The 24808-nt window shown below is 37.1% G+C and overlaps 1 pseudogene; it reads left to right on the top strand.

Moving 5' to 3' along the window:
- Nucleotides 1–12492: 12492 nt before the first annotated feature.
- LOC106967932 (glyceraldehyde-3-phosphate dehydrogenase-like) lies at nucleotides 12493–13672 on the top strand (annotated as a pseudogene).
- The last annotated feature ends 11136 nt before the right edge of the window (nucleotides 13673–24808 follow it).

Below are 24808 nucleotides of genomic sequence, written 5' to 3' on the forward strand. Positions count from 1 at the left end.
CTACAGAGTGCTAACGATGACCCAAATCTCAAAATGATCTCTTTTTTCTTATTGGGATGGTTAATTTTTTGTGTCAACTTGACGGGGCTACAGGATGCCCAAAAAGCTGGTAAAACATTATTTCTGAGTGTGTCTGTGAAGGTGTTTCTGGAAGAGAGTAATGTTTCAGTTACTGAACTAAGTAAAGCAGATGGTCCTCCCCAGTGCGGGTGGCAATCATCCAGTCTGTTGAGGGCCCGAATAGAACAGAAAGATGAATGAAAGGCAAACTTACTTTCCTTGCTGGAGGTGATACACCCATTTTCTCCTGCCCATAGACACCAGCCCTCCTGCTTCTTGGGCTTTTGGATGCAGACTAGGGCTTCCACCATCAGACTCCCAATTCTTAGGCCTTCTGACTTGGACTGAATTACACTACCAGTTTTTCAGGTTCTCTAGTTTTCACAGATCATGTACCTTCTCTGCCTCCATAACTGCATGAGCCAATTCGTATAATAATCCTTCCTCTCTCTCTCTCTCTCTTCAGTTGGTTCTGTTTTGCTGGAGAACCCTGACTAATACACTTACTAACCCTATTGGGCAGGAGGCCATAGACAAGTCAGAGAATAGAGAAAATTCTGGAAATTAATATGAAGCTAGGATGTAACTGATTCATAAACCTGAACCATCAATAAATCACTGTATTGGATTGTGAGAAATCTGAAATTGATCTGAGTAATATGTTCACATTAGGTAAGCTGAGATTTCAGAGCCAGGAATGAATGGATTATAAAAATGAAGAAAATTTGCTTAACATTTTGACTATCAATTGTATACTTACCACACTAGTGTATACACAGAGAACCTGAAGAAAAATCATACCCAATTGCTCATGGTGATTTGGGGCTGGGGTGGAGTGGAATGGAATGGGGTATGAGATTATAGCAATTTTCTCTTAGTGCATTGTGTTTTCTCAAATGTTTGAATTTTGTACAGAGAATAATTTCCTCTGTAGCCAGAAAGAAACGCTTCCCCAAACAAGAAAGATTAACATCAACATGGGGAAATGTCCTGAGCATATATCACCATGACTTCCCTTCTGTTGGGGCACTGAATTACTAAGCTAAGCCTAGCTTAGAACTGGAAAAGACAGAAGAGATCCCAAATGTGACATCTGAGGCTTAGATTCACTAATGAGAAGATGCAAGTTCAGGGCACCCGTGTTGTCAATGCTGAAATGACCAAGGACCTAGTCATTTCAGTGTGACTCTACATCTGTGGCAAAGCCCATAGTGAGATTCTCTGCCTCACAGCTGACTTAGGTGAAGCACTTGAACTAACACAGAACGGACCTATCTTCCTACCCCATGCATTCTCCAGAAGAAATACTTTTCCTGCTGATACTACTTGTCTGAGAAAAATGTCCAGATAGGGTAGAATTTCTCCTTTTCCATATAGCTGAGAGGTGATGGTTCTCTCCACTAGAAGAGCCTCCTGCCTCTGCCCCAGTGGAGAGGACTTGATTTAGCCCTGTCACCTCCTGTCTTCTGGTGGAGAAAAATCTCACCACATCTTTCATTGCCTGACAACCCACTACTGCTGAAGAGGTAGGGTGGAAGCTCATGATGAAGAGACTCTCACTTTCTAAGAGGAGTACGCAAACAAAGCTCAGGATGAGGCAAAGCTGAAAAGTGGAAGCAGGTGGCTCTGACTGGGGAGATTGCATCCTTAAAAGTGGAAAACAGAGTCAATACTGCTGAAACCCGAGTTTGTGATCAGAAGGTTAAATGGAGGAAGTGTATTTCAACACAAAAGAGGAATACTAAGAAATGTAAATCACAATTGAAAATATAAGCGATATGGATGACACTCCTAGCAGAAGTAATATGCAAATGATCAGCATTCCAGGAAAAAAAGGAGCAGATGGAAATGGAATCAATAATCAAAGCAATAATCTTCAACTCCCTGATCTGAAGATCAAAAGAGTTTACTAAATGTCAGGCAGAAGTGATGAAAAAAAACACAAAACTCCACACACATCTAGACATATCTTTGTGAAATTTCTGGCCTCTTGTGGAAAGAGAAAAAATATACATTTTCAGACAGGGAAAAAAAGTTTGAATATAATGGAAAAAGAATGTTTGACTTTGACTTCTTACATGCTACACTAGATGCCGGTGGAATAATGTTTATCAACTTTTGAGAGCAAGCACTGTTGTCTAAAATCCTACCTCAGAAAAGTTATCATTCATATGACAAAAGAGGGACTTCTTTGGATATGTAGGAACTCAAAGTATTCTACTCATATTCTTATTCAAAATTACTCAAGGATGTACTGCAGCATAAATGATAGTAAATTTGAATAGAGATCTAAAGCAAGTGGAAAATAAAGAATACAAGAATGAGCAGTGAGCAATGAATCCAGTAAACTATGTGGATGAGAATAAAGTGATTGCAAATTGTCTTGGCACTGTTGAGTAAGTATACTGAGAAAAGGCCTACTCGAAGGAAAAAGTGAAAAATAACATGGAATTACATTTCTGGAGTAGTTCAGAAAATCTAGGATGTGAAAATGGTGTGAATGAATGACAGAAATATTCTTAAGGTCCCATCATTATGGGGAATGGTAAAAGTACTATTAATTTTAATAAAATCACAGAGAAATACCGGTTTAATATGACTGTTTAAAGTACATGCTAGTGAACTAGCAGATAGAGAAACGCTATAATGTTATTTCCAAATATAATTTATCAATAATTATAATTATTTATTTATAAAATAAATTATTTATTAAAAAATAAATAAATATTTATAAATATAAATAATTTCCAAATTATTGTTAGGGGCAACTGTAATAAAAAACAAAATAAACATGGCATCCACATACAACTTGTTCAATTCAGCAGAAGTAGAAAAGCATAAGAATAAGTATAAAAAAAGAAATTAACATAACATTAGATGGGAATGAGAACAAATCACCTTTCACAGTAAATGTAAATAGGTTGAATTCTCCAATTAAAAAACAAAGTGCAGCTGTCTGCTTTTAATAAGATATGTAAATGAAATTAAAAAAAAACACGCCCAAGGGTTGTAAATAAAAGGAGTCAAAGACATAAACAGTAAGTGCAAAGAAAAAGGGATGGTCATATTGATATCAAAAAATAAGGAATGCCACATAAAAATAAAGCAGCAAATGTATCAGAGAGACACGTATAAATGATGTTTAAAAAGCTACAAAACTCCCTGGTATATGTATCAGAAAGGGTTCAATCAGGAGATAATAATCACATTGCAATTTGAACAGGGAAAATTTAATATAAAGAATGTTTTGCTAGTAACAGGAGATTAGCTTCTAATAAGTAAAGTGAGCTCTAAACAATGCAAGAAGAACAGATAAAGGGAACAGACACCACCCCTAGGGCTGAGACTGAGCACCTAAGGAAGGAACAAGTTTGGGAGAGCTACCTCCCTCACCTCACCCTCTACCCCAGCCTAAGATTTAGAGATCATTAGAATGGATGTGATTAAAGCCCTTGGATGGTGAAGTTCATCAGAATATACAGATTACAGCTGGCAAGCAGGCACTGCCTGTTGGAATAGCAACATACGTTGCTAGGAGGTGGCCTATGAGGTGCAGTTGAGCTGCTTAGAAGCTATCTAGGGTGCCTGTGAAACTTAAATGGAACCCAGTAGTGTTGGCCAGTGGGGGCAGGGATGAGGGTTGGGGAATGTTGAGGGATTGGGGGTAAGGGGTTAGAAGGCCCTGCATGAGGTAGAAAGGGAAGCTGACTGGAACTAGAAAGAGATGTTCCTTACTCCTGCGGTGTCCCTCCACCACCCTCTACTGACAAAGGCTAATTAACACTGTGTGAGGTGTCAAACGAGAAATGTTCATAGCGTCCAGCTAAAGTTTTACAAGTAGGCCAACGAAGGGTACATTTGGAACTGAGAGACAAGAACTTGGTAAGTGGCAGAATATTCAAGGAGGACAGTGAGACTTTAATATCCCTCTTCCAGAATTTGATAGATTATATTGAAAAAAATGCTGTTAAAAGGATTTCACGCAGAACATGTAAGAATTACAAAATTATCATGTACTTGACCAAAAAAATCACAAAATGTGGCTATTTTAAAAGTCTCGTTATTTGGCTGTAAAACAATATATAAATATAATTGTTTTATATTTATAAGATATAAGAAAAATGTAAGAATAACACCTCAAGAATGAGATAACTAAAATAAACTTTAGCCAAGTCTTAAAAGAACTTCAATTTAAATTAAGAATGTTTTAAAAGTTATTTCCAGATTCATGAGAGATACCAAAGTGAAATTACAAATAATCTAGAAGTTGACAAGAATAAGAACACTAATTATCAAAATCTATGGGATATGGCTTAAATTTTAAAAATGCATAATCTAGAAGCTTATTTTTTAGCAAAAGAGAGAGAACATGCATATTTAAGTGTTCTACTTAAGGAAAGAGAAAAGTAAAAGAAAGCAAATAATAAAATTTATAAGGGAAAAGTAAACTAAAGAATTAAAAAACAAAATGAAGAGTAGAATGGAACACTAAATGAAAGCAAAAGCAGCTGAAGAAATGAATGATTTTTATCAATCTATAAAATATTTACTCAAGAAGAGATAAAATATTTGAAAACACCAATAGCTGTATGTATTTTTGTGTTGTGTGTATGTAAAATATTGCTAACAACTTACCAATGAAATGTATAAGGCTTGGATGATTTTATAATTAGGTTCTAATTAGCCTTCAAGAAACAGCCATTTTCTATGTATTCAGACTTTCCCAGAGCATGGAAAAAAAATCTTTAAAAATTCATTTCATAAGGTGAACATAACCCCTCACACAAAAATTTGAAGATGTGGTACAAAATTTTAGTTTAGGTCACTTGTGAATGTAGATAGAAATATCCCAATTGTGATCTTGGCAAATGGAATCACAGCAGTGTTTTAAAATAATAATAATAATAATAATAATAATAATAATAATAATAATTACTGTGGCCAAATAGTTTATTACAGGGATGTAAGAATGTCCCAAAGCTAAGATCTAGCTATACAACTTGTAATATTAAATTACAGGAAAAAAGAGCTTCTCAATAGCAATAGAGTCTGGGAAATAATTTAAAGTAAAGAAAAAATAAATTGGGAATAAAATGGTAAAAATTGTTATCCAGGAAGAAAAAGAAGAAAAATCCTAATAAATGATGAAATAGTAAAGTCATTGATGTTAAAATCAAATAAAAGAGAGGGATGGTCCTTATAAATCATTACTTTCAATTTATTTTGTATTTCTGTTTCATGCAACATAACAAAAAAATAAAGTAAGTTGTGTCTCTACTTGAAAACCAGAAATAAAATTATCAAGGGGCACCTGGGTGGCTCAGTTGGTTAAGTGTCTGACTTCAGCTCAGGTCATGATCTCATGGTTCACAAGTTTGAGCTCTGCATCAGGCTCTGTGCTGACAGCTCAGAGCCTGGAGCCTGCTTCAGATTCTGTGTCTCCCTCTCTCTCTGCCCCTCCCCTGCTTGTATTCTCTCTCTCTCTCTCAGGAATAAAAATATAAAAAAAGAAATAAAATTACCATGATTTTCATACAATTTGTAAGTATACCAAAAGAATTCCAGAGTCAGAAAAAAATCATTATAAATAATAAGAGTATATCGTATGTTCCCTGGATACAGGATAAATATACAGTTTAGTGACTTTCCTTTGTATTAACAAAAACCTGTTAGAATGGAAATTTAAAAACCTTCTAATCCTGATAGGAATATATGAACAGGAATGTTAAAAAATGTATTTAAAGATAAACATTTATTGAATGACAAGTGAAATGAAAAGTGATGATATTTCTGATGGGGAAGATTTACTGACAAACATATCAATCATTCCCAAATTAGTGTATGCATTTAACATGGTTCCAGTAATAGTCCCAGTGGTATCTCTTGTGTTCCATTCACAGTTCCTTTGTATATCATTAACTTCGTGACAGAAAGTAGATGGCACATCCAAATTTCAAAGGGAATAATTGAGGAAAGTTTAATAAAGGGATGATTTACGAAGGTTTTGGTAGGGTGAAGTGGAATCTGCAGGAGATGGTAAAGCCCTAGACCCACATTACCATCATCAGTCCTAAACAAATGGGAAAGGGGAGGGAGTGGTGACCAGAGAGTTCCAACTCTAGCTGTAGAAGGGGACCACCCCATGAGAAGTGTGGCTACTGGGTGGAAGCCGATGCGGACTGGTAGTCCTGATTGGAAGGAGCTGAGTCAACAAATGCCTTCTCTGTCCTTCAGTCTCCTATGGATGCCTCTCCTTGACCAAACCTGAATGGCAGCAGGCAGGAGATTCAAAAAGAGCAGGCCATAGATGCCAGCCTTCTAAGATATAGATAGAACAGGGTAGTAGAGAGAGACAAGCAACACAGTCTCTCGACTGGAGAGACAAAGACAGATGTTCACAACCATATGAAAGAATCAAGTATAACATTGCTAATAAACATTGAAAACTACACATAATAGAAGGGGACTTGTCTCATCCCAGATCTTAAAAATTTGAAATAAGTGTGTGGATTAAGAAAAGGAATAAGCAAGCAAAGCAATAGAGTTGAACAGAGGGCCCAAAATAAGCTTGTTTATATGGGAATTAAATATACATTAGAGATTCTATTCCATTATGTAGAGGAAAGAATGGCTACTCAGTAAAAGTTTTTAGCTATTTGACCATTGATTTGGAAGAAAACGAAGTTGATATTTAACTCCTATAATTCAAAAGTAAATTTAAGATAAATGAAAAAAACTAATTAGAAAAATGAAATAGAATTTATCTGTAAAGAACTATGGTTTTATAACTTTGGTTTTGATGCATTTCCTAAATAAAACAGGAATGTCATAGAGGAAAAATATAATGGATTTGAGCAGATAAAAATAAAGTCTAGATTGCAAGAGATAACAAACAAAACAAAGGTATATAACAGCAAGAACATATCTGCAACAAAATAATACACAAAGGGTCAAATTCTATAAAATAAGTAAAGGTATTTTCTAAAAGTAAGAAACAATCATACCGTCAAATAAAAAAATGAGCAAATTGTATGTACAGGCAATTACAGAAAAGGAAATATAAACAAAAAATAAACAATGAAAACATGTTAAACCTAATAGAAAAATTTATAACTTGAAAATATTATCAGAATGGAAAACTTTAACTACCCAAAGCTATCTACACATTCAATGCAATCCCAATCAAGATTGCACCAGCATTCTTCTCAAAGCTAGAACAAGCAATCCTAAAATTTGTATGGAACCACAAAAGGCCCCAAATAGCCAAAGTAATAGTGAAGAAGACCAAAGCAGGAGGCATCACAATCCCAGACTTTAGCTTCTACTACAAAGCTGTCATCATCAAGATAGCATGGTATTGGCACAAAAACAGACACATAGACCAATGGAATAGAAGAGAGACTCCAGAATTGGACCCACAAATGTATGGCCAACTAATCTTTGACAAAGCAGGAAAGAATATCCAATGGAAAAAAGACAGTCTCTTTAACAAATGGTGCTGGGAGAACTGGACAACAACATGCAGAAGGATGAAACTAGACCACTTTCTTAAACCATTCACAAAAATAAACTCAAAATGGATGAAGGACCTGAATGTGAGACAGGAAACCATCAAAACCCTAGAGGAGAAAGCAGGAAAAAACCTCTCTGACCTCAGCCGCAGCAATTTCTTACTTGACACATCTCCAAAGGCAAGGTAATTAAAAGCAAAAATGAACTATTGGGACCTCATGAAGATAAAAAGCTTCTGCACTGCAAAGTAAACAATCAACTAAACTAAAAGGCAACCAACGGAATGGGAAAAGATATTTACAAATGACATATCAGACAAAGGGCTAGTATCCAAAATCTATAAAGAACTCATCAAACTCCAACCCGAAAAACAAATAATCCAGTGAAGAAATGAGCAGAAGACATGAATAGACACTTTTCTAAAGAAGACATCCAGATGGCCAACAGGCACATGAAAAGATGCTCAACATCATTCCTCGTCAGGGAAATACAAATCAAAACCACACTGAAATATCACCTCACGGCAGTCAGAGTGGCTAAAATGAACAAATCAGGAGACTATAGATGCTGGAGAGGATGTGGAGAAATGGGAACCCTCTTGCACTGTTGGTGGGAATGCAAACTGGTGCAGCCATTCTGGAAAACAGTGTGGAGGTTCCTCAAGAAATTAAAAATAGATTTTTATTTTTAAAAAAAAATTTTTTTTTAACGTTTATTTATTTTTGAGACAAAGAGAGACAGAGCATGAACGGGGAGGGTCAGAGAGAGGGAGACACAGAATCTGAAACAGGCTCCAGGCTCTGAGCTGTCTGCACAGAGCCCGACGCGGGGCTCGAACTCACGGACCGCGAGATCGTGACCTGAGCCGAAGTCGGCCGCTCAACCGACTGAGCCACCCAGGCACCCCGATTTTTATTTTTAATAAAATAACCCAGCAATAGCACAGCTAGGAATTTATCCAAGGGATACAGGAGTGCTGATGCATAGGGGCACTTGTACCCCAATGTTTATAGCGGCACTTTTCAACAATAGCCAAATTATGGAAAGAGCATAAATGTCCATCAACTGATGAATGGATAAAGAAGTTGTGGTTTATATATACAATGGAATACTACTTGGCAATGAGAAAGAATGAAATATGGCCTTTTGTAGCAATGTGGATGGAACTGGAGAGTGTTAGGCTAAGTGAAATAAGTCATACAGAGAAAGACAGATACCATATGTTTTCACTCTTATGTGGATCCTGAGAAACTTAACAGAAGACCATGGGGGAGGGGAAGGTAAAAAAAAAGTTAGAGAGGGAGAGAGCCAAAACATAAGAGACTCTTAAAAACTGAGAATAAACTGAGGGTTGATGGGGGGTGGGAAGGAGAGGAGGGTGGGTGATGAGCATTGAGGAGGGAACCTGTTGGGATGAGCACTGGGTGTTGTATGGAAACCAATTTGACAATAAACCTCATATTAAAAAAAAGAATGGAAAACTTTAAAAATATTAGTAACATCTAGTGATGATGAGGCCATGTAAAAACAAGTGCTTTCTTACTGTTGGTAGGAGTGAATCTGTCACATATTATCAGTAATTACTTTTAAGTTCCAGTTAAAATGTGAATATAGTTTGTCCCATTATTCCGTTAGAAGTATAACGTATAAAGAGTATCCTTTCTTTCTTTCCTACCTCCCTCCTCTTTCCCTTTCATCCCTTCCTGTTAACAATATATTAAAAAAATTTTTTTTAATGTTTATTTGTCTTTGAGAGAGAGAGAGAGAGAGAGAGAGAGAGAGAGAGAGGGAGGGAGCGAGGGAGGGGCAGAGAGAGAAGGAGACACACAATCTGAAGCAGGCTCCAGGCTCTGAGCTATCAGCACAGAGCCTGACACAGGACATGAACCCAGGAACCGTGAGATCATGACCTGAAGTCAGAAGCTTAACCAACTGAGCCACCCAGGTACCCCAACAATATATCTTTTTTTAAAGAAACATGCATTTAACATGGTTTAATTAAATGTCCTTCTGCAGTAGAAGGTTTTATGGCTGAATCTGTTAGTGTTCTCAAATAGTTATGGCCTTGTCTACATAACCCAAACATCCTTGCAATTAGCTTGAGACCACATGACTATTTCTGGTGTATGAATATAAGCAAAAGGGAAGATATGTGGATGCAGTTGGGAGAGGTGTGACTTCTCCCATCCTTCTCTTCCTCTGCTATGTGGGCCTTGGAGGGCCTGTGTCCCAGATGGCATAGTTACAATACAGAGGAAGACTGCCCCACCCATGCCAGATTTACATCATCAAGAAATAAACATTTATTGTGTTGTGCATCTGAGCTTTATTTGTTATGATAGATGTTTTGTCATTTTTGGTCTGAAGTCTTCAACTGATCGGATGAACTCCACCCACAAATTCAAGAGTAATTGCATTTACTTAAAGTCAACTGATAGTTGATGTTAACACATCTACAAAATACCTTCACAGCAACACCCTGTTTAGTGTTTGATTAAACAGCTGGGTATTATAGCCTACCCAAGTTGACACCTAAAATTAACCATAACATAGCTCCATGTGTACTGACTTAGAAAAACATTAGGCTGTTAAGTAGAAATAGAAAATTGTCAAGGAACTGAACAGAATTTGAGGCAGATATTTAGGGTTGGCTGTTCAAGGTCTATTCTAACTTTTGTGTTTAGCATGACTCTGTGCACTTATGAGACTGAAGGAAGAAACTGTATTTCCCAAGATCATGTGAATCTTGGGTGCCTGATGTGGCCAAGGTTCTCCTGGGCTGACACGAGATAAGGAAGAACAAGGTGAGACACAGCTGTATGTGGAAAGGTCTGATCTCTAATAAGGGATGCTGGGACATTTGGCTCTTCTGGGGCAGCTCTGGTATAGTACCAGGTGTCGAGTCCCAGTGCTCTGGCTGCCCAATTGTGTAGTCTCCGGAGTAGGTTTTCTGCTAGAATAGTCTGTAGTGTAGATGAGCCCTTCTCCTGGCTCCTTTTATTTTGGACTGCCTATAATGCAAATTTGTCTCTGGCTTTGCCAGAAACTCTGTATGGTACTTAATGTTCTCTAATAAATCCCTTTCTGCTTAAACCAGCTATATTTGATACTGTTTTCAGTTACTGAGAACCTTAGCCAATAGTGTATGATCTATTACTGTAAAAAGAAATAGACATTTCTGTTTAATTTTCAGTATAAAGATACGTAAAATTTTAGATATGTCTAAGTAAACATTAAACAAATGGGAAATATAGAGATCAGCATGGCGTGGAAGAGGGAGGGAAATTTATTTCTGTATCAAGCAGAGTCCAAACCAGTCAGGAAAATTTCAAACCGCTCAAGGCTGGAGCTGCCACTACCTTTAGGACTCACTGTGATTTATTATTAAGTTTTCTTTTGAGTTGGGCTTTCTAATACTTGCAAAAATAAATTCTATAAATTTATAATGATAAATTGTGTAGTGTACACCCTTATTCAAAATATTAGAAGGTTATGTCAAATGCACCTAATCTATATGCAATTAATATAAAAATAATTGAATAAATTTAGTTAAGTTACTTTTGACATGCTATAGGAATCCAAAGTTCATTTTCCACTAAATGTCACAACTTTAATCAAAACAATATGTCTGTGCTGAGATGAAAAGATACTTTTAAGTAACTGATCTTTATTGCTTTAATTTTGCATTTGTTATATTTGATTCTCTATATCAGATTTGTTATCAATTATTTGGTTAATGTAATCCAGTATCTACTTAAATATTTTTAAAACCCTGAAAGAGAATCGTAATGAGATTAAAGAAATAGTTGCTGAATGGGACCCTGTCCTCATTGTCTCCTGAATGCAAGCCTGCTGTGGACAATTCATTTTTCATTTGCTCAGCACCACATCTGCTATCCTACTTAGATGGTCTCCAGGAGTAGAATGGCAGCTGCTGAGGTCTTGCATACTCCAGGTTCTCCCTGGGTTCTTTTGGAGTTTTTTTTTTTTTTTTCCCCCACGTTGAGGAATGTGCTTCTGATTAATTCTATGTCTGGGGATTTTTGACAAAGGAAGTAAAGAAAGTAGAGGTCAGTTCTCCACTGCGGGTGAAGCAATGAGGTTCTTACCAAGTTCATCATCAACATGAGATAATGAGGTTGATGTGCAGGAACAGATAAGAGATGGTGAGTGAGAGTCCTGGCAGCATATTTGGTTACCTGAACCTGATTGCTTAATATACAACCGAAATAAGAGTTTCAGTCACTTGCCGCCAGAAGAGACAAGAAGTAATGGAATCTCCTACATAGCTTTATTTTTCTTGAGATGAGTTTGGCAGGAAACAAAACTGCTTACCCTGCAGGGTTTAGTAATGGACTATCCAGCAGCACTGAATTGGGATAGTGGTGGTTTAAAGTGCTGAGTGCTATCTGGAGACAAATTATCCACAGGTTGGTGAGAAGATGGTCTATACTCAAGGGAAGTAAACATGCTACCCAAGTGTCATCAGTCCCTAAATGGACTCTTCACCCCAGACACCCATTCTGGCACTCCCAGACTCTCTAGTTAAGACTATTACTCTCCCTTCTCACTGTTGCCCCCAGAATTTTCCATGCCCTTCTCCTATCCCCATTCTTATCTGGTTTGGGGGAGCAAAATCCCTCTCACAGCAGTGAGGAGTTGCATGACCATGAACAGCGTTATTCCACCCAGGTCCAAAGTTCCTAGTGTATAAAATGGAAGAGGTTGTCAAGGTCACTTTTACTATTCTTTTTAAGCTGAAAATATGATTTGGTGGATTATAAGGTAGAAAGAATGCTTTGGAATGGGAGATACTTTTCAAAAAAATAGGTAAATTTCTGGTTCTTTGTTCCTCCTTGCTTGACAAACAGCTAGCTGTATCTTCTGGTGCAGTGCCAGCCACATCCCTAAGACATGATGATGGAGGTTGGAGTAAAAGGATTTGTCATATTGGGCACCTGATTACCAAGTCTGCTTTTAACTCTGGCCAAGTGGATATTGTTGCCATCAATGACCCCTTCAATGACCTCAGATACATGGTCTATATGCTGCAGTATGATTTTGCCCACAGAAAATTCCATGGGTCAGTCAAGGGTGAGAATGGGACACTTGCCATCAATGGAAACCCTATCTCCACCTTCCAGGAGCAAGATCCTGCCAACATCAAATAGTGATGCTGGTGCTGAGTATGTTGTGGAGTCCACTGGGGTCTTCACTACCCTGGAGAAGGCTGGGGCTCACTTGAAAGGTGGGACCAAGAGGGTCATCATCTCTTCACCTTCTGATGATGCCTCCATGTTTGTGATGGGTGTGAACCATGAGAAGTATGACAACTCCCTCAAGATTTTCAGCAATGCCTCCTGCACACCAACTGCTTGGCTACTTTAGCCAAGGTCATCCATGACAACTTGGCATCATGGAGAAATTCATGACTCCAGTCCATGCCATCATTGATACCAAGAAGGTCAGAGAGGCCTCTCTGGGAAGCTGTGGTGTAATGGCCAAGGGGCTGCCTAGAACATCATCCTGGCTTCTACTGGTGCTGCCAAGGCTATAGGCAAGGCCATCTCTGAGCTAAATAGGAAGCTCAGCTGCATGGCCTCCTGTGTCCCCACCTCCAATGTGTCCATCATGGATCTGACCTACTTCCTGAAGACAGCTGCCAAATATGATGACATCAAGAAGGTGGTGAAACAGGAATTGGAGGGTCCTCTTAAGGGCATCTTGGCTACACTGTGGACTAGTTTGTCTCCCATGACTTTAACAGGAACACCCACTCTTCCATTTCGATGCTAGGGTTGGCACTGCTCTCAATGGCCACTCTGTCAAGCTCATTTCCTGGTATAACAATGAATTTGGCTATAGAAACTAGGTTGTGGACCTTATGGGTTAACATGGCCTCCAAGGAGTCAGAGACCCTGGGACCAGCTGAGGGCTGAGAACAAGAGAAAGAGAGAGGCCCTCAGCTTCCGGGGAGTCCTTACCCCAGCTCATCCTCCAACACACTGAGAATCTCCCAACCTCCACAGTTTCCATCCCAGACACCTTGAAGAAGGGGAGGGCTCGGGGAACCCTACTTTGTCATGTACCATCAATAAAGTATAGTGTACTATAAAAAAAGGTAAATTCCTATAAAACATAAATTTTAACATATGCCTTAAAGTAAATCAGGAAGGGGGATTAGTGGAGTCAGAACAACTTAACTTGGGGTTAAGAAATAACCAAATTCCAGGAGTAGCAAGGAAATAAATGTGGTTGCAGTGACATGTAAGGGCCAGGACTGTGAGAGATGAGAGAAGGGCTTCTCTGCCCTAATGTTTCCAACAGGGCCAAGAGATTTGTTATACACATAACAAAAACAAAAAGACAAAAAAAAATATTCATACATAAAAGAACCTCTTTATTGAGAAGGTGCCAATTATCCAACTTTTAGAATCAGAATGCCTCAATGTGATGAATTACCCAATTACATAAACTCCCAATTATGCAGATAGATTTACATTTTGTGACAATATTTGACCAATTTGGAAAATAACAGAAAAATAACACATTTTTTTTTGTGTGTGGAAGTATTTGAAGAGTTTAGAAAACACAGAGAAAAAATTAGAACCTCTCTCTCATCCATAAATAATTATTGTGACACAAAAATAGATGGACCATGAAGAAATTTGGATAAGGAAGTTTTTAAGAGAAAATAAAGATCTATAATACATCTGTAAAGAGCATCAGAAGGGGGTTGTGTGAAATAGAGTGAAAACATTATAAATTGGAAGGTAACTTGACTTGTTTTTAGCCCTACATTATAATTATTTGAGAATAATAGTCATATATTTATCACTTGAGTCACATATTTTCTACCTGATTCAAATACACTAAATTTTTCATACTTAGTAATTTTTTCTCCTTATTGGTGACAAAAGTGCAGAATCTGCGGTGTATTTTCATATTGGCATTGGAGACTAGCAATCTGGATAGGTGAAGGAAATCCTGATGAATCCAGGAGAGATGAAGCACCAAATTGAAAGGTAATGCATAGGAGACACTGTTGGTTATTTAAGCAACAGGCATTTATCCTGCCCTTCCCTATTAACAGATTCTGATTTTGTTCAGTAATTCAGGTGAGTGGCAATGTACTCAGGGTAGGTGGATCCCTTCTTGGGTTCCATGGGCTGAATCACGGTTAGACTAACCAAGGCAGGGTAGTCCTTTGCCCATGAGTGATTAAGGGGTGGGAATGGGGCATATGACCCAGTTCTGACTCATGACTTAGAAGAAAGTGTTTGCTGAGGAATTCTGGGAAAGATTTTTCTTTCTGATAAAAATAGACACAAGTAGGAAGAGATACCTTCCCATTTCTTTTCTGCCTTTGCGTGTTGTCAAATGAAGAGATGATGTTTGGTACCATGGCAGCCATCCTATGTTCATGAAGAGAAAGGTAAAAATATCTCAGAGAATATAACCCAGAGCCCTGACACTGGAGGCCTCATTATTTAACTAACCTTGAAAACCTATAACTTTGATCTTCTTGTTATTTGAAATAGTTACCTCATCTAAGGTTTTTTTGTTATTTGCAGGCAAAACTATAGACCTAATCCTGTTAATGTGTGTTCACTATGAACTCAAACAGTACTGAATTTGAATCGAGGCTTTATCAGTTAATATCTGTATGACCTTTATAGATCATTCTTAACTCTTCTGACCCTCAGTTTTCTTATCTCTGAAATGGGGATAATACTGGAGTCCAACTCCCTGGATTGTTGAGAGGATTAAATGACATACTGCATTTAGAGCAGTCAATTAAATGCTGGCTACATGGTGAACACACATGCAGAAGTCAACCATATTTTTAAAAAAGTTTATTTATTTATTTATTTATTTTGAGAGAGAGTGAGAAAGAGCGGGAAAAGGGCAGAGAGAGAGAGGGAGAGAGAATTCCAAGCAGGTTCCTCACTATCAGTGTGGAGCCTGATGTGGGGCTTGAGCCCCTGAACCATGAGATCATGACCTGAGCCAAAATCAAGAGTCTGACGCTTAACCCACTGAGCCACATGGTGACCCCAGAAGTAAACTTTTTGTTTGGTTACTATTAAGAAGCTTGTGACTGTAACACAGGCAGCTCTGGAGGGCTCTATCAAAGCAAGTTAGAGAAAAGTAAGCACTCTCTTCCATCTTGCTTGCCCCTGATTGGCACTATTCTGTTCACAAAATGGCCCTTTCGTTCCCTCCTTAACTGTGGCAGAAGAGTCCAGAACAAAGGAGGACTCAGAGACACTTGTGCATTGGAGGAACTGGGGCTAGCTTTGTAGAAAATTGTGCATATTGAGATGTGTTATTAAAATGGAGATTGCAGGTGGTTCTGGAGTTAAGCAAGATATGAGGGCATCTGGAAGTAAGCAGGAGGTTAAGTCTGAGAGAGGACCAAAAAAAATTGACTTAGAAGAACATTTCAGGAACTCACTGAAGACTAAGGAGATCAAAATAATATTTGGCAGTTGGGGAAGACAGAAGAGGGCACTTCCACGTTATGTAACTACCAAAATTGTTGAGTTTTAGTAGCTGCTTCTCTCTTCCTTGCTTTCATTTTTTGTATTCAGTCCCAGGTAAGTAATAAGGATTGAAATGGTACAAGAAGGACAATTTACAAACAGTTCTTTCTTCCATCTCTATGCCACTGAAATCATTTGTTTGCTTGTTTTTGTTTTTATTTTGCTTTTCTGTCAACTCTTGAAATAATATTGACTTGAATGGAGCCTCTTGGTTTGAAAAGCTTATATGGCCAAACCTACTGCAAGGAAGCCAAGAGAGTGAGAAAGTACAAGCTGGAGGTCTTCTGCTCCAAAGTGGGACTTAGTGACTCTGAAAGCCATGTTGCGACAGGGTACTACCTCAGCACCTGCCTCCTGTCTGCATCATTTCCTCTGCCCTGAAGGTTGTGTAGGAGTTAAGGGGAAGCAGCAGTGTGACTGAACAATCTCTAGCAATCTGATATGGAGTCTCATGATTTTAGTACTTCACTATGACAAAATCTAGCTTCAGAGTTTCCCAGACATCGAAGTTACCTTCCAATTGCATAAGAATCACCTGATGTGGTTGCTAACAGATTTTATGGAAGGTCTAGTTCAGAACACTTGTATGGGGTCCAGGAATCTGCAATTTTCAACAAGCATCTTTGGTGATTCTAATACAGGTGGCCTAGGAACTACATTTTTTAAAAACATGCTGTAAATACCAGGCCTGCCTTCAAAATGCCTTTCTCTTCCTTTCAACACTCAAGATATACAGCGATAAGAGATGCTACTTTTAAATAAATACTGCAAAACTCTCTTTAAAAATTAAACTTAACTGGGCAATGTTCTGAAATTAGGACTTTGCCTCGTTAGACTGGGCTACTATCAGAAGGAACATACCTCTCCTGGGAAAAGCCAACACCACTGAGAAATCCAAGGACCAACTAATGCTGCCTCCTCAACCGTCAACCCCTCCCTCACTCGAAAAGAAAAAGGGCTCTTCCCTTTTTTTAAGTAGACTTCACACCCGACCCTGAGATCAAGACCTGAACTGAGATTGAGTCTGACACTTAACCAATTGAGCCACCCAGGTGGGCTGTTTTTGATGTCAACAGGAACTGTGCCTGAAAGGAAAACAAGTGGGGACAATGTGAGCCAATGGTGTCAGAGAAGTCACATTCAGACACATTTAATAGATTAATGAATGAATGAAATTTTATAATATGTTCAGAGACAGGTAAAACTTTAGTGACATGTTGAAGGAACAGATCCATGATTTCCCCCTGTATTGGGAGGACCCAGCTGTAGACATGAAGTTGGAGGCAGTCTGGCTGATTGGTACTCAGTAGTGTGGTTGTAAAAGAGGAGGAAGGGGGCACCTGTGTGGCTCAGTCCGTTAAGCATCTGACTTTGGCTCAGGTCATGATCTCAAGGTTTGTGGATTCAAGACCCATGTCAGGCTCTGGGCTGACAGCTCAGAGCCCAGAGCCTGTGTCTCCCTCTCTCTCTGCCCCTTGCCTGTTCGTGCTCTGTTTTTCTCTCAAAAATAAACAAACATTAAAAAAAAAAAAGAGAGAGAGAAGGCAGGCAGGAGAAAATGAGGAGAGGCTTCCACTCTAAATCATTGGTGACAATCTTTGTCACCATGCATGCCCGCACAGGAAGCTTTCTCCTACAAATTTCATCAGACATGTGACAAAATGAGTTAAATGGGTGTCAGAAGAGATATTTTAACTTTTTCTGTTTTTTTTTTTTACATGAACTCATTTTACTGGTGTTAAGAATTCTCTTTCCAAAAAGAATGTAAGTAAGCATACACCTGAAAAATTTCCTTACTATTTCAGAGATTCATGGCCCTCGTGCCACTCATCTGGAGACTCTTGTGAAGCATGTCTTCTCTAGAATACATATTGAAGATCCTAGAAATGGAATTCAGGGGTAGGCAATTCCAATACAAATGAGATTTTGGCTGAGTATAACATTGACTTCATCATAGCCTCTTTCTGGAGTCAACTGTTTTGTCCAAGTCCTGGCTCTCCCCTGCCTCTCCCCACAACTCCCCACCCCACCCCTGCTGTAGCACAAGAGGCAGCCTACCAGCCCCCTTTGACACAGGTCCATATTTCTAAAACACAGATATGGTTCCACACATATGAGGAACGAAAGAATGAATGTGTAAAGTCCTCACCTGACACAAAAAGGTTTCCTGATATTATTATTTTATTCCTTAATGAATGAGACAAACGTGGGCCACTTATCCAGTCAGTCTTGCTATAAAGTTTACAGTTATCACTTAAATTCTTATTCTTCCATACATACTTTATTTTTTCAAATAGAATAAAGTCTCCATGAGGATATATATATTTCTTATTTTAGAGAGAGAGAGAGGGCATGAGGAGGGGAGAGGGAGAGAAAGAGGGAGGGTGAGACAGAGAGAGAGAGGGAGAGAATCTTAAGCAGGCTCCATGCTCAGCGTGGAGCCCAACATGGGGCTCAATCCCACAACCCTGGGATCAGGACCTGAGCCAAAATCAAGAGTTGAACACTCAACCGACTGAGCCACCCAGGTGCCCCAATGAGAACTGATTTTAATGTTTTAGATCCTGTGTCTCATAGAGAATGGATACTTCATAAAAATATGTAGAAAAAAATGAATGTGTGGAATGAATTTTACTGGGCCTAAGTGTCCTCTCATCCTTCCCTTCCTTTACACTTCATTGCCACTGCTTTCATTTAGAACCTTGTCCTTCCTTATCAGCACTCTCAAAGTAGCCATGGCCTATTAAAGCATTTCTGAAACGTGCCTACTGTTAGAATCATTTGGGGGGATTTTGACTACATATTTCTAGCCCCTTTGAGATGGATAGAATTAGCGGCTCTGAAGTGATAGTACTGAGGGAAGTGGAATATTTTCAAAAGTTTCTCAGGTGATTCTTAAATAATGCTAATTTTTGAAACTACTTTTTCTGTATTAAAGAGTCTAAATTGGGTTGCCTGAGTGACTCAGTTGCTTGAGCATCTGACTCCTGATTTCAGCTCAGGTCATGATCCCAGCTTTCTGGGATTGAGCCCCAGGTCAGACTCTGTGCTGAGCATGGAGCCTGCTTAAGATTCTTTCTCTTTCTCCCTCTGCCCCTCTCCCTACTCTTTCTCTCTTTCTTCCTCTTTCTAAAAAAAAAAAAAATTCTGAATTGCTTCATCCTTTCATGAAAGGCCCTTTAACCTTTCATTCACTTGTCTGTACTTTCCCAAGCACTGCCTACCACTCCCCATATGTACCCTATAGCCCAACTATACACAACACCTATCCTATTTCCTAGTGCCCCATGCTGGGTGTACTTCTGAGCTCTGAAGGAAGAGGTCAGTTTTTTGTTTGTTTTTATTAAAGTCAGATGCTAAAAACTATTTTATTTTCCAGATTCATGCCCCCTTAAAAATCTCCAACAAAATCTTAGTTTATTTGGTTCGTTGGCAGAACAAAGATGATGTTTATACCCTGAAGCAAATGAGCTATTTTTTTTTAATCTGAGATTTAATTTATATATGATAAAATTCAACTCTCTTGAAAGATAAAATTCAGTGATTTTGAGTATATTCACAAATATTTGCAAGTATTATCATTATCTAATTCCAGAACATTTTTATCACCCTAAAAAGGAACTTCCTTCACATTACAAATCATTCTGCATTCTTCATCACCCATCTTCAAAGTCTCTGGCAGTCACTCCCCTTTTTTTATTTCTATGGATTTGCTACTCTGGACATTTTGTATGAATGGGATCATATATTACATGGCCTTCTTGTGTCTGGCTTCTTTCACTTAGTATAATGTTTTCATGGGTCATCCATGTTGTAGCATTATCAACATTTTGTTCCTTTCAATAAGTAAATAAGATTCAATTAAATGAGAATACCACATTTTGTGTATTCATTCATTTATTGATGGACATTGGGTTGTTTTTACCTTTTTGCCATATGAAAAATCTTGTTATAAACATCATGTACAAGTTTTTGTGTGAATATATTTTTGATTCTCTTCGGTATATATTTTGGAGTGGAATTGCTGGGCCATATGGTCACTCTATGGTTAAATTTCTGAGGAATTGTCAAACTATTTTCCAAGGCAACCATACTATTTTACATTACCACCAATGTATGCAGGTTCCAATTTCTTCGCATCCAGTGGAAACCTGTTATTTTCTATATTTTTTTAAAATTATAGCCATCTTAGCAGATGTGAAATGGTACTTCATTATGGCTCTTATTTGTATTTCTCTAATGATTAATGACATTGAACATCTCTTCATGTGCTTATTGGCCATTTGTAAATCTTTGGAAAATGTCTATTCAAATCCTTTGCTAATTTTTAAATTGAGTTATCTGTCTTTTTTTTTATTGAATTGCAAGAGTTAGTTACATATTCTGAATACACATCCCCAATCAGATATATGATTTGCAAATATTCTCTTGAATTCTGTGAATTATCTTTTTATTTTTTCACTTGTGTCCTCTGAAGTACAAAATATTTTAATTTTGATGAAACCCAATTTGTATTTCTTCTGTTGTTTGTGCTTTTGGTGTCATACTAAGAAACTATGAAGATTTTGCATGTTTTCTTCTGAGATTTTTTACAGTTTCAGCTCCTATGTTTACTCTTTGATGCATTTTGAGTTATTTTTTGTACATATGTGAGGTAGGAGTTATTCATTCTTTTGCATGTGGCCAGTGTATCAGTTCCATGTGTTAAAAAGACTATTATTTCCCCATAGAATTGTCTAGGCATCCTTGTTGAAAACCAACTGGCCATAAATGTGAGGATTTATTTGCATACTCAATTCTATTTCATTGGTCTATATAGTTGGCCTTATACCAGTACTATACTGCCTTCATTATGACAATTTTGTAGTAAGTTTTGAAACCTTGAAGTGTGAGTCCTCCAACTTTGTTCTTTCTTAAGAAAAAAAAATTGGCTATTATGAGTCATTGCATTTTCATATGGATTTTACTATAACCTTCTCAGTTTCTGCAAATAAAACAGCTGGGAGTTTTATAGGGATTGCACTGACTCTGTAGACAAATTTGACAAGTATTGCCATTTTAATAATGCTGTCTTTTCATGAACATGGGATATCTTTCCATTTATTTATTTAAATCATCTTTATTTTAGTAATGTTTTTTAGTTTCTAGTGTATAAGTTTTATACATTTTCTGTTAAATTTATTCTTAAATATTTTATTCTTTTTGATACCACTTTAAATGGAATTGTTTTCTGAATTTCATTTGTGAATTGTTTATTATTAGTGTATAGGAATAAAATTGATTTTTGGATTTGACTTATACTGCAACATTACTGAACTCATTTATTAGTAGATTCCTTAGGATTGTCTATATATAAGATCATGCCATCTGTGAAACATGAGCTTTTAATTTACATAGGATTTTGGTTAACATGGCCTCTGTATCACTTATTGTTTTATCCTGATCAAACTGGTTAACTTTCATGAGGATAATTTTCTTCATTTGTAAAATGACAATAATAATCCCCAAATCCAGAGTTGCTGTGAAGAATATACATGTTGACACTGTTCAAAGAACCTTTAGTTCAATGATTTAATACATAAATCATGAGAACTGGCCCTTCATAGCTAAGAGTGGAGGAATCCTTTTGCAAATCATTTTCTCAATCCCATTCAGTTTTGGGGTATTTTTGTTAGAAATGGTGCTGAGAAAGAATATATTAAGAGATGTCCATTCTTTTAGGGTGACTGGAACAACAGGAGTTGAAGCTTCAAAGATAGATTTAAATAGATAGATATATTGAAATTCTGTTTAAATATCCTGCTAGATAGGATGAACATTATTCTATGGGAACAAAAAAACTACCAAAGGGTTTTTATTGGGGAATAGTAAAATCAATGTAGAGCATATACTGAAAGAGTGAGAAATTAGGAATAAGGGGCAAAGGTAAATTGTGAGAGATTGGTAAATAATTGTTGAAAACCTTAACTAAGGCAATACCCTGAAAGATGTTTATAGTATGTTTAGTATGTTTTAGTTGAAGGGCTTCTAGGATTCTTTTGGATTACAAACCATTATTGGAAAGAGGGATTATAAGAGAAGAATGGGGAAATGTTTCTTTTTTGGAAATGTTTAAGATAACTGCAGAGTACTCAAGTAGATATGCTAATGGGATGACAGAGAATTAATCTGATATCTAGCAGAGAGTTGTGGATTCTATATGCAGAGTCTTAAAATTTGCCTTCTATGCCAACTTCTGGTCCTCACTTCTGTCCCTGCTTAGCATCTTTCCATGGCTTATAATTATCATAACTTCCTTGTAATTAAACCCAAGCCTCATTTCTTTTCTCTGTCTCTTTCCTTCCCTCCCTCTCTCATTAGCTGTCCTGCAAAACAAAACCTCTACCCTAGTAAAACTTAACCTTAGTAAAACCTAAACTCTGCATTCTTCACATCTACACCTTAGACCTTCCTCTCCCCATAACTTTTCTTCTCCTCTGCCATCTGAACTGAACAACTAAGACACCTATGGTCTTGGTAATTCTACTTGCTGTTTTCTTTGCTGGATCTCCTGTTTCTTGGATCATAAATATTCTTCTTTCTTGATTTAAAGTAGCATAAAAGGTAAATTTTAAAATCTTTGTGAGAAAATGACTATTTTACAACCACGCTATTTTGAGTTGGTTTAGAATTATAGACTTGGTTTAGAATTATAGACTGAAAATCAGTGTCCCTCAGAATTTTGAAGGATTGAAGGCATTTTAGAATCTGGGATTACAACTGAAAAACCTGACATCATTTTGATACTTATTTCACTGTTTATGACTTGTGGTTCTGCATTGAAAAGCTACTGAAGTTCACTTGAAGATCTTGGGATTGTCTCTCTATTCCTTATCTTCTGAAATTTCACAATGATATGTGGATCTTTTAAAATTTATTCTCTTGGGCACTTGTTGGGTTTTTTCAAACTGGAAACCCATATCCAACAGTTTTGGGAAATTATCCTGTATTACTGGTATGACAGTATCTTTCCTTCCATTTTCACATTTTTCTTTTCCTAAAATTCCTATCATACAGAGGAAAGACTTAAATGATCTTCTAATTCTTTTTTATCTTTTCTCCTATTGCCTTTTTATTATAATGTCTGAAAGATTATTTTGACTTTATATTCCATTTATTTAACTGATTTTTTCCATATGATTAATTTGTATTTTTGACTATTTTTCATTTTATTTTTATTTTTTAAATGTTAATTTATTTTGAGATGGGGGAAGGGCAGAGAGGGAGAGAGAATCACAAGCAGGTTCCCAATGCAGGGCTCGATCTCACTGTGAGATCATGACCTAAGCCAAGATCAAGACTATGACACTTAACTGACTAACCCAGACAACCCTCATTTTAAATGTTCTTTCATGTTTTAAAAAACGAATAGCATCTTGTTCTTTTTCATGGATGTAATACTTTTCTAATCTTTCCACTTATGTCAATTAGATTTTAAAAGTGATTATTTTTCTCTCTGTTATCTATAATTTCCAATTTGTTTTTCTGTTGATTTTGTCTCTGACATTCATAGTGAGTCTGTCCCCATTTTGTTTGTCCTGTATGATATTTATAAAATACCAGATTTCACATTTTAAAAAAATCAGTGATTTTGGCTTCTTTGGGAAAAAAAGAAAAAAGAAAAATCTGGTCATGCTACAGCCATGTTTTTTTTTCCTGGTGAGTGGAGACTGTCCATTTTAAATATAATATACAGTCTACTGGTTTCCTGTTTTATTCATTTATCCATCAGGCCTGATAGTCATTTAGGTAAACCGCTTTGTCCAGGCTCCTCTGTCACCCTCATGTCTGCAGTCCACTCAGAAATCCCTTGACTTATACTTCTGGACACATGGCTTATCTTTGAAGATACAATATTTGCTCTGTTTTTCTTTCATAAAGTCCTTTGCTATTATCAAATGCTTTTGTAATGTCATTGTTCTTTCAACAAGATAGAGAGAACAAGTTTTATGACCACTGAAATCCAACAAAGACAGGTTATTATTTGATATGCTCCAAAGACACTCATTAGCATGGATAATTTAGAGTGTTATATTTCATAAATCTATTCTTGTACAAATTAAAGAAAATTTAAAGCTTTAAATTTCTCATGTATCATTTTGTGAGGTTTGAGTCAATTAACACTTTCCAAAGATAGGGTTCTCTTTTTTATATGTAGATATTGTGACTTAATTAAATGTTGACAACTTGGTTTTTATTTATAATATGATAGAGTTTTTCTTTAGTTTTTTGAAATAAAAGGATTGCTGTAATTCAGTGAATGCCCATGATAGTTAAATAAAACAATATGTCATATCTTATGGGAGGACCACTTGGCTGGAAGCCATAGGAGCCAGATTTCAGTTCATTGACTCGTCATTCAACCACACATATTTGTTGAGCACCCAATATGTGTTAAGCACTCTTCGAGGTGGTGTAAGCAATCAGCCAACCAAATAATCAAGGTTCTGTTTTCAGGGAGCTTATAACATAGTGGGGAGAAAATAGGTAGTAAACTCTACAAACAAATATGTTAACTTCATGGCTTTGGGAAAATTATTTTATATTTCTGAGACTCAGTCTCTCTATGTATAAAATTAGATTGTTGACCTCTAATATCTATAAGTTAATATTCTGCTTTAGATTTCAATTTGTTTTTATTTCTCTAGCAA

The sequence above is a fragment of the Acinonyx jubatus genome, chromosome A3 (assembly GCF_027475565.1).
Source record: "Acinonyx jubatus isolate Ajub_Pintada_27869175 chromosome A3, VMU_Ajub_asm_v1.0, whole genome shotgun sequence".
Lineage (NCBI taxonomy): Eukaryota > Metazoa > Chordata > Mammalia > Carnivora > Felidae > Acinonyx > Acinonyx jubatus.